The sequence below is a fragment of the Oreochromis niloticus genome, linkage group LG20 (assembly GCF_001858045.2).
Source record: "Oreochromis niloticus isolate F11D_XX linkage group LG20, O_niloticus_UMD_NMBU, whole genome shotgun sequence".
Classification (NCBI taxonomy): domain Eukaryota; kingdom Metazoa; phylum Chordata; class Actinopteri; order Cichliformes; family Cichlidae; genus Oreochromis; species Oreochromis niloticus.
Window position 1 is genome coordinate 22701808 of NC_031984.2, and position 14246 is coordinate 22716053.

The 14246-nt window shown below is 39.0% G+C and overlaps 1 protein-coding gene and 1 long non-coding RNA gene across 2 annotated transcripts in view; one reads left to right on the plus strand and one right to left on the minus strand.

Moving 5' to 3' along the window:
• The window catches only part of LOC112843254 (uncharacterized), a 46502-nt gene extending 38896 nt beyond the window's left edge, over positions 1–7606 (minus strand). Inside the window, exons 1-3 of the long non-coding RNA XR_003215469.1 lie at positions 7486–7606; positions 6428–6528; positions 5407–5473 (exon numbers count right to left, since the gene is read on the minus strand). This is a non-coding gene — a long non-coding RNA (uncharacterized LOC112843254). The remainder of the gene's footprint in view (positions 1–5406; positions 5474–6427; positions 6529–7485) is intronic.
• Positions 7607–7650: 44 nt separating this feature from the next.
• Positions 7651–14246, plus strand: part of cntn3a.1 (contactin 3a, tandem duplicate 1) — a 74949-nt gene continuing 68353 nt past the window's right edge. The window contains exon 1 of the mRNA XM_005478234.4: positions 7651–8155. The gene's annotated coding sequence lies outside the window, so the exon portion shown is untranslated. The remainder of the gene's footprint in view (positions 8156–14246) is intronic.

The window sequence follows — 14246 nt, forward strand, 5'->3', positions numbered from 1 at the left end:
ATATTACACAGGATTTACTGCAAGCCTTCAACTTAAATATCTTAAGCCACAGCAGGGCCATGGGTCAGCTAGCTGTTTTGAAAATGATCACAGCAAAACTGGGGCTTAGCCACGATCAAGATCTGTACAGCTGAATTTCTAATTAGAGATACCATAAGCGCGTTGATGACGTGGCCTCTGCTTTCATCTGAACAGCAGGTAATGAACTCCAGAGTATCCATGAGAGCACTACACGCTTGATGCTTGCCTTGTTGCTGTTGTTCTTTTATTCCCCTATTCCCCTATTCCACACACAGGGGCAGTCTTTGAGCCTCCGCAGATGCTCGTGAGAGCCAGGAAATCAATCCACTCAAACAGGGATAACAGGGACTTGGTTTTGGATAACTCCGGGTGTCTTATTGTGCATTATTCATTAGACAGAAGAGAGACACTTGCGATTGCTGCCATTGCAGAGCTATACTAGACAATACGAATTAGCTTAGCCATGTGACTCCCTAAATCACCAGAATGTTGCAATTCCTCACGTTTCGGGTTTGTCCTGCTTGCTTAGTTAGAGTTTCTGAGGATGTTGGAAATAAAAAATCCTCTTCAGCAGCAGTCCTGAAGAGTATACTGACTTAATGTGGTTAACGTAATGCAAAACAAAACAAAAAATAAAACAAAATATAACTTTGAATCTCATCAAATAGCATTATTTAATGTAATTATGTTGGCTGACATAATTTCTGCTTGAATCTAGGTGTTATCACAGCAGCTTTTAATTTGCCTTGCCAATAGTTCCATTTTAAGCTCAGAGAAGCTTAGAAGAAGAAATCTAATCAAAAGCAGAGCATGTAGCTAATTCAGTACAACAGCAGATATATCTATTTTGTATTCAATTTGAAGTCACCTAAGCCCATTAAGTTCAGGCTAAATACAGTGTGTGAACATATTATTCATGCTGCTCCTATACAAAATGTTCCTGCAAGTGGGTGCCCTTTGTATGCTCCAAGAGATTGGCATATATCCCAAAAAGATATATAGCAAATACTTACAGATCAGTAAAAACACCTCAAGGAAATCACTCACACGTTCACTGTGCTACACACACACGTTTCATTTTTTATTATTTTTATGCTCAGTAAAGGTTGAAGTTGTCATTCTGTCAGTGTCAGTTTGTTCTTTGAAATGGTATCTGTCACTTCAAATCTGTATTACTTACCTACCAGAGTGACAAAAACCTCAAGGGGATGGGTATCATGTAAATCCATTGGCAAACTGAGGGCAATGTGTTTAATTTGCACACTTCAAAATTTTAAGAGAACGTCTTCATGCAGGTTCACTTTGAGTTACCATCAGTGATTTGCCACATTTCATATTTCCAGCTATCTCATGCTCCCACACTTTTACAACTAAAGTTACCAAAAATTAATCTCTTTGGCCCAAAATGAACTAAACTGTTAATTTGTCACTGCATCAACTGTGTTTCAACAGCTTCGGGACATTTCATTTAAAGTTCTTTAAATCACAGTTAGCTCCGCCTTGTGTTTTCTTCATGTAAGGATACAGTTTTGAAAGTAAACCTTAAAAAGAAACAGACTACAAACCCCCCCAAAAAACTAAACTCTGATAATGATTCTATCCAACCACTTTGTGACATTTGCAATGGCAATAATTGATTAATCTTGAAGTAGTCTGGGTTGTAACCTCCTTTCACAGGGACAACTACCTCTATTTCATGGTTCAAGAACTCAGCTTTTCTAAGTGAGAAGACAGATTGGCTCAAGGTTAAATGCTTTGGCAAGATGGTCATTAGTGTGCAACAACCGAAGGCTGGTGGCCAGAGAGAAAGCCTCTACCTCTTGATTTTCTACGAGATAACTCCCACACAGACAATTTGGCCCATGGAGCCAAGTCACAAGTCAATATGAAAGCCCTTAAACCATTTCAAACTAACAGGACTAATTACAGAATAAGAGTCAAGTACATTCATTGACTTATTTCTAAGTACTTGCTTGGTACTATATTAGATAACAAGTATGCCTGTCAAAAGACTAATGTTGCCAAACTAAGCTCATTTTAGTCAAGCTGCATTCATAAAGACTCCCACTGAGCTCAGGTGTACTCTTTCAGCGTGTTAACTCAATAGTTATGAGCAAATGACAAACTAATAAATAATGTGACTCCTTTAGGTTTGTTTATCTACGTAGATCACGTAGATCACGTGATCTACGTCAGGTGCATCTCAGCTATAAGTCAAGGAATCTCTGTACATGTGTCTGTATGTTCTTCATGTTTCTTAATAACCCTTTATCCAATCCACCTGGATAAAGGGAGTTTATTTATCTGGCAGAGCAAGCTAAGTGTCAAGTTTCAGGTTGATTGAATAAACCAAAGTCATTTTTGGGATCTCCTCATGGTGCTAGGCAATGAATGGGAGATTTCAACCCTGAAATCTCCAGGGTTAAAGAATGAAGCCAAAACAAAAGTTTCAAGAACTGCAGGTATGAGATTGGCAACTTGATGCTGGCTCCAAAAGCAAATGAATCCCCACAGACTGAAAAAGAAGATTTCATTATTAGGGGCGTGCCCTCTTTGACAGGTGCGTGCTTTCTAAAATATAAAAATCAACCATCTTTTGCTCATTTATAATATAATAAAGAAACACTCTTAATAGTGACTGTATAAGCACTACTTTTACATTTCATGTTCATTATAGCAGTACACACCTATATTATTTCCCTCACAATTGACATTTTTTCAAAAGTCAGTGCTAGAGTGCACAGTCAATGTCTTTTGTAGTCCACATGTTGTTCTTTTTCCCTCAAAATGTGTAAACACTTTGATGTTGCAAATCAATGAGGCCCCCCTTGAAACAAGTCAAAGCAACACTCAAGACTCAAAATGTGTTGTTGCGACATCAAAGCGAAAATTACGCAACCCTAGACATCCTAATTATGACTTCTGGATTAGGTTTAAAGCATCAGCACGCGACGGCGGCCAAACGGCAACTGTGCTGTCTCCTGAACACATGTGATGATTGTAGTATCTGCATTTGCCCATACTCATTTTTACTTTAAAATTAAATGTCTTATTTGCTATTGCTGCGTACACACGGAGGACACTCCTATTCTGTACCTCTGTGACTACGGACCCCTGGCGTTCACCTTTTTCAGAACAAAGCCTGATATAGATCTGTGTTTCCAAGCCCATCTTTTCCTACATCTCCCAGCTGAATAATACAGTCAACACCAGCCTATATTCTTTTGCTCCTTGTTTCTCTGCCAGAATCCCATCTGTGGACCTGTGCTTTCAACAGTATTACCCTGAATATGCTCCACGGCAATGTGTTGCAGCTGTGCATTGCTTCCTCAATGAGTGGGCGGTTATAGGACTATCTGACAGTTTGAAGGCAGCTACCTGTCAAACTCCAGGCTACAAGAACAGATGAACAGCCATGTGTTTTTTTGCTCTCAAACACTCACTGTACATCAGCACATATATGTCCTAGTGTGTTAATAAACAGTTTTATGAACAATGAGTGTCAGCTCCAAAAAAACAAAAAAGTCTGAAAAGTCAAGATGAGTACACTGTGTCTTTGACTTGAACTATAAATAAGAGAATTTTATGCCTGTAACTAATGACTAGTGAGTGTTCACCATTTGTTTTCATTTTCGCAGTTTTCATGATTCATTGTCTGTAAGCTGGTCTACAGCAGAAGCAGCAGAGCAACCAATTTTTGTATCTAAGAAGCTGAAATGGGCAATTTTTTGTTTAAAAAACACTTTTTTGTATGATAAAAATTGTGTAGTTAACTGGTTGTTTCAGGACTTTACAGCATTATAGTGTTTGCTGTCAGCCAACCTGCTGCTTCAAATGCATTCTTGCATGCTAACTGCTGCAAGTGAGTAAGTACAGGTGACCTACAAAGCACTTTTCACAGACATGCAGTCACAAAGCACTGAATAATCAAAATAATAATAATAAAATAACTTTATTGATCCCAGATGAAAATTCATATGTCTGACATGGTTCATCTGCTATTTGTATGAGAATTAAAAAGTCTGATCTCTGCAGGTTAAAGCTTTAAAAGCTAGGGATAACTACAATAAAATATAATATAAACTTAAAATACAATTAATATGAATACACACATGCAGACACATACTACACTAACTATTAACTATTAAGCCTGTAGGGACAACAGTCCATTTTTTTAATGGTTTTATGTGTAGCCAGGTTATTTGGAAGGCAGATAGGAGATATCTGGTGAGTTTGAGTGCAGTCAGATGGAGATAGAGTTAAACATCCAAACATGAAGTTCAGTCATCATGAGATGATAGCCAAAGGTTTTATGGCCTGTGCAGACAGTTTGATTAAATGTGATTGATTAATAGAAGTCAGCTGACAAATGAAACTAGAAAGCTTCTAGTACCAAAATGCTTGTCCAGTGCCTACAGCCTCTTCTATCATATCCAGTTATCACTTTGTAGCTCCATACATAACTATAGAAACTTTGTGCCTTTTCAGATTTCTACTGTCACCAGCATAAAATAAAGATGAAAATCGAAACAGATCAAGTAGGATATTCTACCCATTGTAGTAAAATGCCTTACAAGCACTGTAATGCATTACAACAGCTGGGGGGTAAGTATGAGAGAGTACCTTGACACAAGGTATATGTCTTGGGTTTAGCTGTACATCCTTTGGCCTTAAGAAAAAAACTCCAGTGTGTTGTCTGCATTGCTGAGCAGCTGCTTGAGATGCTGGCTGTCCTGCATTTGGTTCAAACTGAGTGACATCATGCCGAGACAAGGGCAAGGAGGATTGCCCTAAGTCAGTGCCGCACACCCAAGCTACCATCTGTTGCAGTAATATTGTTCTAACAGAGACTTCAAATCTGCTTTCACCTCAGTAACATTTCACACAAGCACAAAAAGTCTGAACAAAATGCAATTTAACAAGATTGTGAAATAAGTAGAATTCTGAAGCAACAAGAGACATAAATTAGATTACAGCCTACACACATGATTTCTTTTCTCTTTGTTGCTTTTATGTTCAAGTACCAAATGGTATGTTGTGAAACAGGCAGTGCTTGCTAATAATGAAAGTTCTGCCTCTTTTTTTTAACAAGTTAAATCTCAGAGATCAAGCAGATACGAGATACAACAGAAGAATTTAGATATTTGGGAAGTGAAAATTATGAAACAAATCTATACCTCACACCTTCCGAGTCATCACAATGCATAAATTAGCAAAACAGCTGCACCACTATGTTCCTGTTATTGCAAAATATACTAACAACATTAACAATACGGTACATACTAGTAAGTATCATTGCTTATGATTCAAGACAGCATTTTATTTTTTATTTAACAGTTGTTTCTCTTTTTATTTGTCTAGAAGAAAAAATAGAGAATAATCTACCTTTTTCCGGCTCTTCAGTCTCCTGGCGGTGTCGGCAAGTTGCTCATTTCAGCATCTCGTTTACGGCCTCGGGACAAACAGAATTCATGTATTTAATTGACACCTTCCAAACAACAATGAAAAGTTCATCGTTGCATAAAGATGGTGGTGTGACGCATTTCTCTCAACGCATTTGTCTCAGCGGAGAGCACAGGGAAATGAGTAAAACTACATGAGGTAAAATTCAGTTAGTTTTTCTTTGGAGAGAAATCATCACAGTAAAACGATTTGAAAATTTCCCTCCAGCCATGAGCATTAAAGAATTCATGAAATATTCAAGCCTAGTTGCAGATATTTGTGTTTAGAGTGGCTATACTATTAAGTGTTCCTTGGAGCTTTGATGTGCCATTATTAGCTGTGTGCATGAATGACTAAGGAATACTAAATGTTCATTCAGTAGGTTAATCCAAATATTCTTTTTTCCCCCATTGCCTTTCCAAGGCTTAGTGGGGCATTCATTAATTTCGTCTGTAATTATCACTTTACCATTGGCTCAAAAAGAAGTAGAATCTCTTAAATCCCACTCAACATTATGAGCAGCTTATGAGCCAGAGGCGTAGCGTTTGTAATAAGTCCTGACTGAACTTTATGAGCTGGCAGTCTTTCTAGTGTTGTATACTACAAGTAATGATGTATGATTAACTGAAAAAATCTTGGAGACAGCTTAATGTCTCCTGAAGTACATCAGAATACATTTAAAGTATATATAAAAAAGTCACTGTGAAAGATGGTCCCTTTCATGCCGTAGGCTGTACACAAAAATGCATCAACAATAGTAAGTGGACCTCAAAATTCTTTAAAGTGGCAGTAAGCAACTTTTCACCTGTGAGTTTTTGGTTTAAAAACATCCAGCGTTATTATTCTAATAAATAGGAAGGTTTGATTTCTTTAAAAAATGTCAGCTGAATGTTGCCTTTAAATCAGGTGAAATTCTATTTTATGTTCACTCTAGTTTGTTTTCCTGTCACTTTCTATCACTTACCCTTTTTATCTTCTTCGCTTCTTCCAACAAGTGGGTCTTTATTGTTTGACACAGTTACTCTGGTTGTTCCACCTTAAGCTATTTCAGCTACCTGGGGAAAGCTACTGGGAAACAACAAGGGCAAAAGTGAGAGTTGAACTTTTCCAATGAAGTTTCTTTTCAGAGTTACATAGTGAAAATAAAAAGCTTGTAAGGAATCAATCTACACACACACACACACACACACACACAGAGCATCTTTTGACACAGTGCCTGACTATAATGAACTTACTCTTATACAGTACAGCTATAAGTTACTTCTGTGTTTGAGTTCTCTTTCATTAACTATTAATTGTGTGTTCTTTGTGGCCCTAGACTGTAAGTCAGTAAAAAAAAGGGTTGCAAGTCGTGCTTGCACTTACATTAAATAATTAGCGATATTTCCACACTCATAAAAGCGTGCCTCTTCACATGCACGCAGGTGTTTTCTGGTATTCTGGCTCATCAACAATGGCGTCATCACATTTTGGAGGTTTTAGAGTAGAAATGTTATGGCTTACTGGGATACGCATATGGAGCATTGCTGTAGCTCGCTTTAGAGCAGACATACTGGCTTGTGGTACCACCAGGAAAAACATACTCAGAACTGATACTGAAATTTACTCCATTAAGGTGAGCTTATATAGTGTGGCACTGTGCATGTTAGCTCATTCTATTAACTTTTCATCAATGAAATCAGTTTTTACTTAATTTGCATAATTGAACATGTTATTTTTTAATTTGGCTTCAGAGCCATTTTAAGATTTTGCGTACAATAAATGGGATCACTTTAGAAAATATGATCCATATTATGTATAATAAGTACCAACTAAACATCAGAATGAAACCATTATCCCACGAATTTGCGGCAATAGCTTACAGGTCCATTCTGCGTAATTAGCAATTTTGGTGCTTAATAAATACATTTTTAAGACAATCCTCATTATCCCCCCAAATAAAATGAATGGGTGCATACATAACTCCGGTGCCTTATTGCCTTATCAGCCAGAAACAGACAGAAACAATAAAACTAGAGTTACTTTATACAGATCCGTTCTGCTGTAACCGGATAGGTGATCATGACATTTTGAGGAAATGTCGAGGACCTGCAGCGTGAAAAAAAAGCAGACCAAACCCTCCTGCATCCACCTCTGATGTCCCGTGTGCCAGCGGCGCCGCGCGCGCAGCCAGTTGGAGTCCTCATCGTGTGGACGAGCTGGACTCGCGCATTCAAAAACCAGTTTTAAGCTGCTCGCGAACACTTTGTGTTTCTTAAACGAATTTACCCAGCAACTTACAATTATTTCAACCTCAAAACGTTCGCAACGCAAACTACCACCGCTAAGGGCTTGGTTTGAATCCGCCTGCCCGCGGTGCATGCGGGACCGTCGGGATAACCTACATGAATGTACCAGTGAGGAGAGCGGAGGACCGGGGTGCTGGTAACTACTCAGACTCTGAAAACACTGGGACCGAGGATGAAAAGAGTAAGCGCTTACATTTAGGGTAGTCTGCCTCAAGAAAGGGGAAAGAAAGCAGTTTGGGGGCATTTAGAGAGAGCAACACCCGCACTTTGAAGAGACCAACTAAACTGTAGCCGTCTACTCGATCTGGGGACCTGCTGGGGTGAAGGAGTGAGGAGATGCGCGGTGTATCATGGATATACGAGAAGGGATGAACGACAGCAAACACCAGAGGATATGTACTCGGGTAAGGAAATACAGTTATTTACTTTATTCGTATTCTGTGGAAGCTGCAGTATTTAGTATTCCCGATACAGTACTGAATATTTTTTATGCCTGTGCCATACGAGGTTGTTGTTATCACCGGTCTACAACTTCCACTTCTGAAATAAGCTACAGTAAAGTGGAGTAAAGCCGAATATTTTAGGTATTTACCGAAACGTGATGTCAAAGAAACTGCCTTGCTGATTTTCTAATGAAATAATATGCATTTATTTTAGAACAAGTATCCCATCAATAGTACGGAGCACACACTCACACACACATATTAGATATTCAGCGCTCAATTGCACAAGTGACGGCATTGTGTCCATGCCATTATTGCCATGCATGAGTTAGAAAACTAACAGCTTTGAAATCCCAGCTGAGTGGTGCCATTTCTCATCAGATAATCACATTCTGCGTCCTCCTAATTGGCCATGGCCATCATTTATACCGCGCAGCTTTTTCTGTGAGGCACAAATCCAGACCATCATTCCTCGTTCATTTAAAACCTTTTGGCAGAACACATTGTCGTCAGTGATCACCAGGGGATTGGAATCAGTCCAGTCTCATCATCTCTCCTTTTCTTTGATTGCACCGCGCTCCTCGCTTGATTGGTTCGGATTGTCTAAAGTCCTTTAGCATCCGACTCTGCTGGAAATAGTTAATCTCATGAAATCAAGTGTCCATATGTTTCAGATGGATCTTCTTTGCTTGTGATTCTGCTATTAAGTAAATTACAGTGCTTTTGCTATTAAATGTATTAAAGGTGGTTTTACTTTGATTATTAACTCTTCCCTTTGTCAGTGTTTAGTGTTGCCCCTCTCTTTATAGGGATGCCTCAGGGGATGCTTCACAGGTGTAAATACTGTCTTTGTTTCATGTTGGCATACAGTCGGCTGCATGTTTGCAGTGTATAGTTGTAACTGCCCAAAGCTACAGATTTTGTTGTTTCCACCAAACTGGAAGTGCAGTATCTCCTTTTTAAAAATTTGTATTAAAGAGACTGGAATTGTAGAGTTACTACACATCTCCTTGGGGAAGTGCGCTTGTGGCTGGGCACGTTTCTGATGATGTCACCGGGACAGAAAAAGGAGGAGGGTGAACATGAAGTTCACAGTACCCCGCTGAGCCTGGTCTGCATGAGGAAAGAGGAGTCTGAGTTGGCAAAGACAAAAGTACCGTATGTGCATTCTGATTGGTTCAAGTAGGGGTTGCCTTTTTTTTTTTTTTTTTTTTAAATTTAACAAGTAAGCAAATCTATTTGGATGAGTCACTTGTTTTCTTTAAAATTCTGTTTCAGTTTTGTGTTTCTGCTGTTCATACTTGTCTCTGTGTTCACATGCAAAGAAGTGCAGACTATGGACATTTTACCTGCAGAGCTAAACTCTTTAGTCTTCATCTTTTATTCAGTTGTCTATGCAATAAGTAAGTGGAACACCAGCGGTGCATAAGCTAATCCATGTGGACAATATGCTTACCTATTGCATTAAAAAGTAAAAAACAAAACCAAAAGAACTGACTGCTTGAATTTCTTCTTCTAGGAATATTAATGATGACAACTGTAATACCTCAGTATGGTATACCTCAGAAATGACAGAATTTTTGCATGTATATGAGAAGTTACATTGACAAGGTGCAGTTGCTCTGAGAACTGGAAGCAAAGTTTTCTGCATTATGAACCCTAATGAAGCAGCAAACAAGCCCATTAAAATTACATTTCATATACTAGTTTTAAACATGACAAGTCTGTAAAAAGACAAAATCTCTCAATCTGTGGTTGTGACAAAAATGAGCTAGACACGAACTTTGAGAAAGCTCAGAAAATTAAAAAAAGTAAATAAGCATGTTCTTTTGTAATTGAAAATGACTTTTTTCAATTGTAGTTGTATTGATATAAATACATAATTGCTTATCATTAAAAAAGGAAATATATGTGCACACTGATAAAAAAAAATGCAAGTTTGTGCTTTAAAGAGATTTTCTAGACCAACACTATAATATATGTGTGTGTAAAATGTTTAGAAGGAGAATTGGCCTCCTCTGGATGTGATGCAAGTCACCAATCTGCACATGGACTGCGCAAGTGTCTCCATTCCTGGAGGAGTGCATCCTGCAGCTGTGCAGTGGTCATTCATCGAAGCTACCACTGTTGAGCACATCAACCCAGAATGTCCCAGGCACCTTCAGTAATAGACATATCCGGACTAACTGCTGGCTAATGAAGTGTCCGGATATGGTTGTGATCCTGAAAGTCCTTCACTATTCCCACTGTGGGCAGGCAGGTATTGTCCTTTCTAAACAGCCGCAGGGCGGGGTCACAAGTACAGATTGGAGCACTTCATGTTGGTACCGCTATCGTGGACGTGCAAACCTGCCATCATGCCAGTAGTCAGGTCAACTTAAGTCAGTCACGGCAAGTCAGCACCAATTACAGTGTTGTGAGACCATTGGCTTGTGACTATCTATCTATCTATCTATCTATCTATCTATCTATCTATCTATCTATCTATCTATCTATCTATCTATCTATATGCTTTAAACAATGGTCCTCTAAATCTGTCTTAGAGGATCTGTCTTCCTTACAGTAATAGCAATTTGCCTTTTCTCCATCAAGGGCTGAAAATTACCTCCCATGATAACAGCTGAGATCAAGCAAGTCCTAAATCAGTGTATTTAAAGAACTATTAATTGGGAGGCTTTTATTATCCTAATTGGGATCCTTAATTGGTAATTTAGTAAAAGCGTGTGCACTGGGATTGTCAGCTTGTGCCTAAAAACATTTATAGAGTGTTAAAATTACTTGTAAGACAAGGCAAAGCAGGTTGATTTGTAGAGTTCATTTGCTCGAGGCAGTGGAATTTTTACTCTTTGGTTACAAAACACAAGGAGGCGTTAAGATCTAAAGAAACATGAGGTAAAATTAAAGACAGTGCCTAATCAGTGCTTATTATCTAGGCATTTTTTTCGTCTACATCTGTTTTGTTTACAATAACATAATAAGTCAAAACCATGTACATATCTTACTGATTTCAGACTTTTTCAATGAATTTGTTACTATGGGTTTAACCATGTAAGCAGCAATGGTTTTGTAAAGGGTTTTTAGAAAATGTAGAAATGGATTTAGATGCATGGCTCTATACTCGGTTCTAAATTATTACCACACACTGGCTCATTATGCTAAAATTTGGTCTTGGAGCATGTATGCAAGCAGGGAGAACCTTTCAACATGCTCAGTTGCTCTTGTCACAGGGGAGATTGGAATGAGCGCGTTAGTGGAGCGCCCCTGGTGCGGTCTGGAGAAATGAAAAAGCTGGCATGTGTTATGTCACGCCTGCAGCTTGTGTGCTTAGATCAAAACACTATTAGTCTCTTTGTCTTGTGCCACTATTTGAGGTAGAATCTTGGCTGGGGAATACACTGGCACTTCCTTTGCCTCCCGCGGTGTGCCATTTGTGGGGAAGACGGAAAAAAATATTTGGGCATGCATAAAATCTTTAGCTAAAGAAAGTTTTGTTGTTACTCATCATATGCAAATAGATTCTTCTGTGCATCGTCAACATTGCACTTGTGTTGAATGTTTATACGTAGTAGAATAAGAAATGCAGTAAGAAGTACAGTCTCATTAAATTGTGCAAGGGGCTACAAATACAGACATGGCACCATGTTAAAATTTAGCAAAACCCATAGTGACAATGACAACAAAGCATAGTCAATATCTACATACCTTTATAAAAATAAAGTAAAAAAAACATCTAAAATACATGTAGTGCAGTAAAAAAGTATATTTAATACCAGAGAAAAGGAACCTGTGAAAAAGCTAATGCAACTTTTCATTTAATAAGTAGGTTAAAAGATCTCAAAAAAGCAACACATCAACACACGAAGTCACCAACGTCTGTCAGATAGGAAAAGGTTACAGAGCCATTTCTAGCCATTACTCACACATGGAGAAAACTAGAGAAAAAGTAGTGAGCTTTCCCAGCAGTAGCCAGCCTACCAAAAATTTAGTATTAGATGACTCATCCAGGAGGTCACAAAAGAAGCCAGAACAACATCTAAAGAACTGCAGCCATACTTGCCTCAGTTAAAGTCATGACTCAATAATAAGAAAAAATGGGAAACATGGAATTCATGGGAGAGTTCCAAGGAAAAAACACTGCTGACCAAAAAGAACATTTAAAATCCTGATAACCTCGAGACTGTTGGGTAAATATTCTCTGGACTAATGAGACAAGAAGGTTTGAGTCCCCTTACACCTGGTGTAAAACTAACACATGATTATATAATAAGAACATCATAGTAACAGCCATTTATAGTGGTGGTAGTGTGATGGCCTGGCTGCTTTGCTGCTTCAGGATCTGGATGACTTGGTGGGACCATGAATTCTGCTCTCTGCCAGAAAATCCTGACGGAGAATGTCCGGCCATCAGTTTTTGCCCTGAAGGTCAAGCTTATTTGGATTATGCAGCAGGACAATGATCCGAAATACACCAGGAAGTCCACCTCTGGATGACTAAAAAACAAAAACAAACCCAAAATGAAGGTTTTGGAGTGGCAGAGTCAAAGTCTGGACTTCAACCTAGTTGAAATGCTTTGGCATGGCCTTGAACAGGCCATTCATGCTTGAAACCCCTCTGATGTGGCTGAATTAAAACAATTCTGCAAAGAAGAGTGGGCCAAAATTCCTCCACAGTGATGTGAAAGACTCACTGCCAGTTATCACAAAAGCTTTATTGCAGTTCTTGCTGCCAAGGGTGGCACAACCAGGTAGAAGGTTTTGGAGGCATTTACTATTTCACATAGAGCCAGGTAGGTTTGGACAGCTTTTTTTTTCTTTAATCAATTAAATTATCATTTTAAAACTGCATTTTGCATTTACTTGGGTTATCTTTGTCTAATATTAAAACTTGCTGGATAATGTGAGGCACTTAAGTGTAACAAATATGCAAAAAAAAATCAAGAAGGGGACAAAGACTTATTCACAGCACTATCTACTCCATTATCAGTGGCACTTGTCTGGGAGGTGCTTGTTAAACCTTGATTTGTGTGTGGTGAATCCAAGAATGCAGGGCATAGAAATAATTTCACATTTGCTACTACTACCAGTCTCAAGTTGAGCATCACCAGAAAATAAATTTTGAATGACCGGAGGCACTCGGAGCTGTGAGATGAGCCACACGTGCAAGGAAAACACTGATCGAGCTGGTGTCTGCAGATTAAGTGAAGCCACAGCTCAGGTGATTAAAGATGCAGCATTGTATGCCATTCCTCCTGGTCTTGTCTCATTCCTGCAGAGTGTGGGAGTCTGGCCTCATTCATGATTCAGAGCTTGGGGGCTGGGAGGGGGTGGAGGGAGTGCATGCGCGCGTGTGTGGGATGCTCTTGCTTCTGAGTGTGAATTTTATCTTCATCTGGACTCTCCAACCACCAAAGGGACCCAGAGTATCCTTCTATTAATATATTTTTAAGCCCTAAAAAATTGATGACAGCTGAAAGATCGGGTGTAGGGGAGAGGGTCGAATCAGTTGCCATCACTGTCAAAGTGTGCGGTTTACTGAACTGTAGTCTATGGTTTCTAAGCTCCAGCTGGTGCTGTCAGAGAACAAGAGGATGAGTGGTGTCACTTTGACAACGCTGAAATTTGGAGGAGTGCTTTGTCTCTACAAATCTGAAGCTTCCCTGGAAGCAGCTGCGTATCCTCAAAAGTAAAACGAAACACTCGGTTTTGCATTCAAAGTTCTTTCTGCTGTTCTCTCATAAGCTCCTTTAAGTCAGAGAAGATTTCAAGTTTAACTCATTAGCTGATTGACAGAAACCAAACAAGCACAATTTATTCACTGAAGTAAATTTTTAAGCAAAGATGCCAAATATTTGATGGGCGTAGCTTCTTAAATGTGGGTATTAGCCGATTTTTCCTGTCTTATATGCAAAAATAAATTCAGTTTCCTTGGGTTTTAAAACAGACAAGTTCACTCGGATGGATGGGTGGATGCTTGAGCATTTGGCTGCCGATAAGACTGCTGATTTGACATACCATATGCCACAGACAGACTAAGGAAAACGATGGTTGGAGC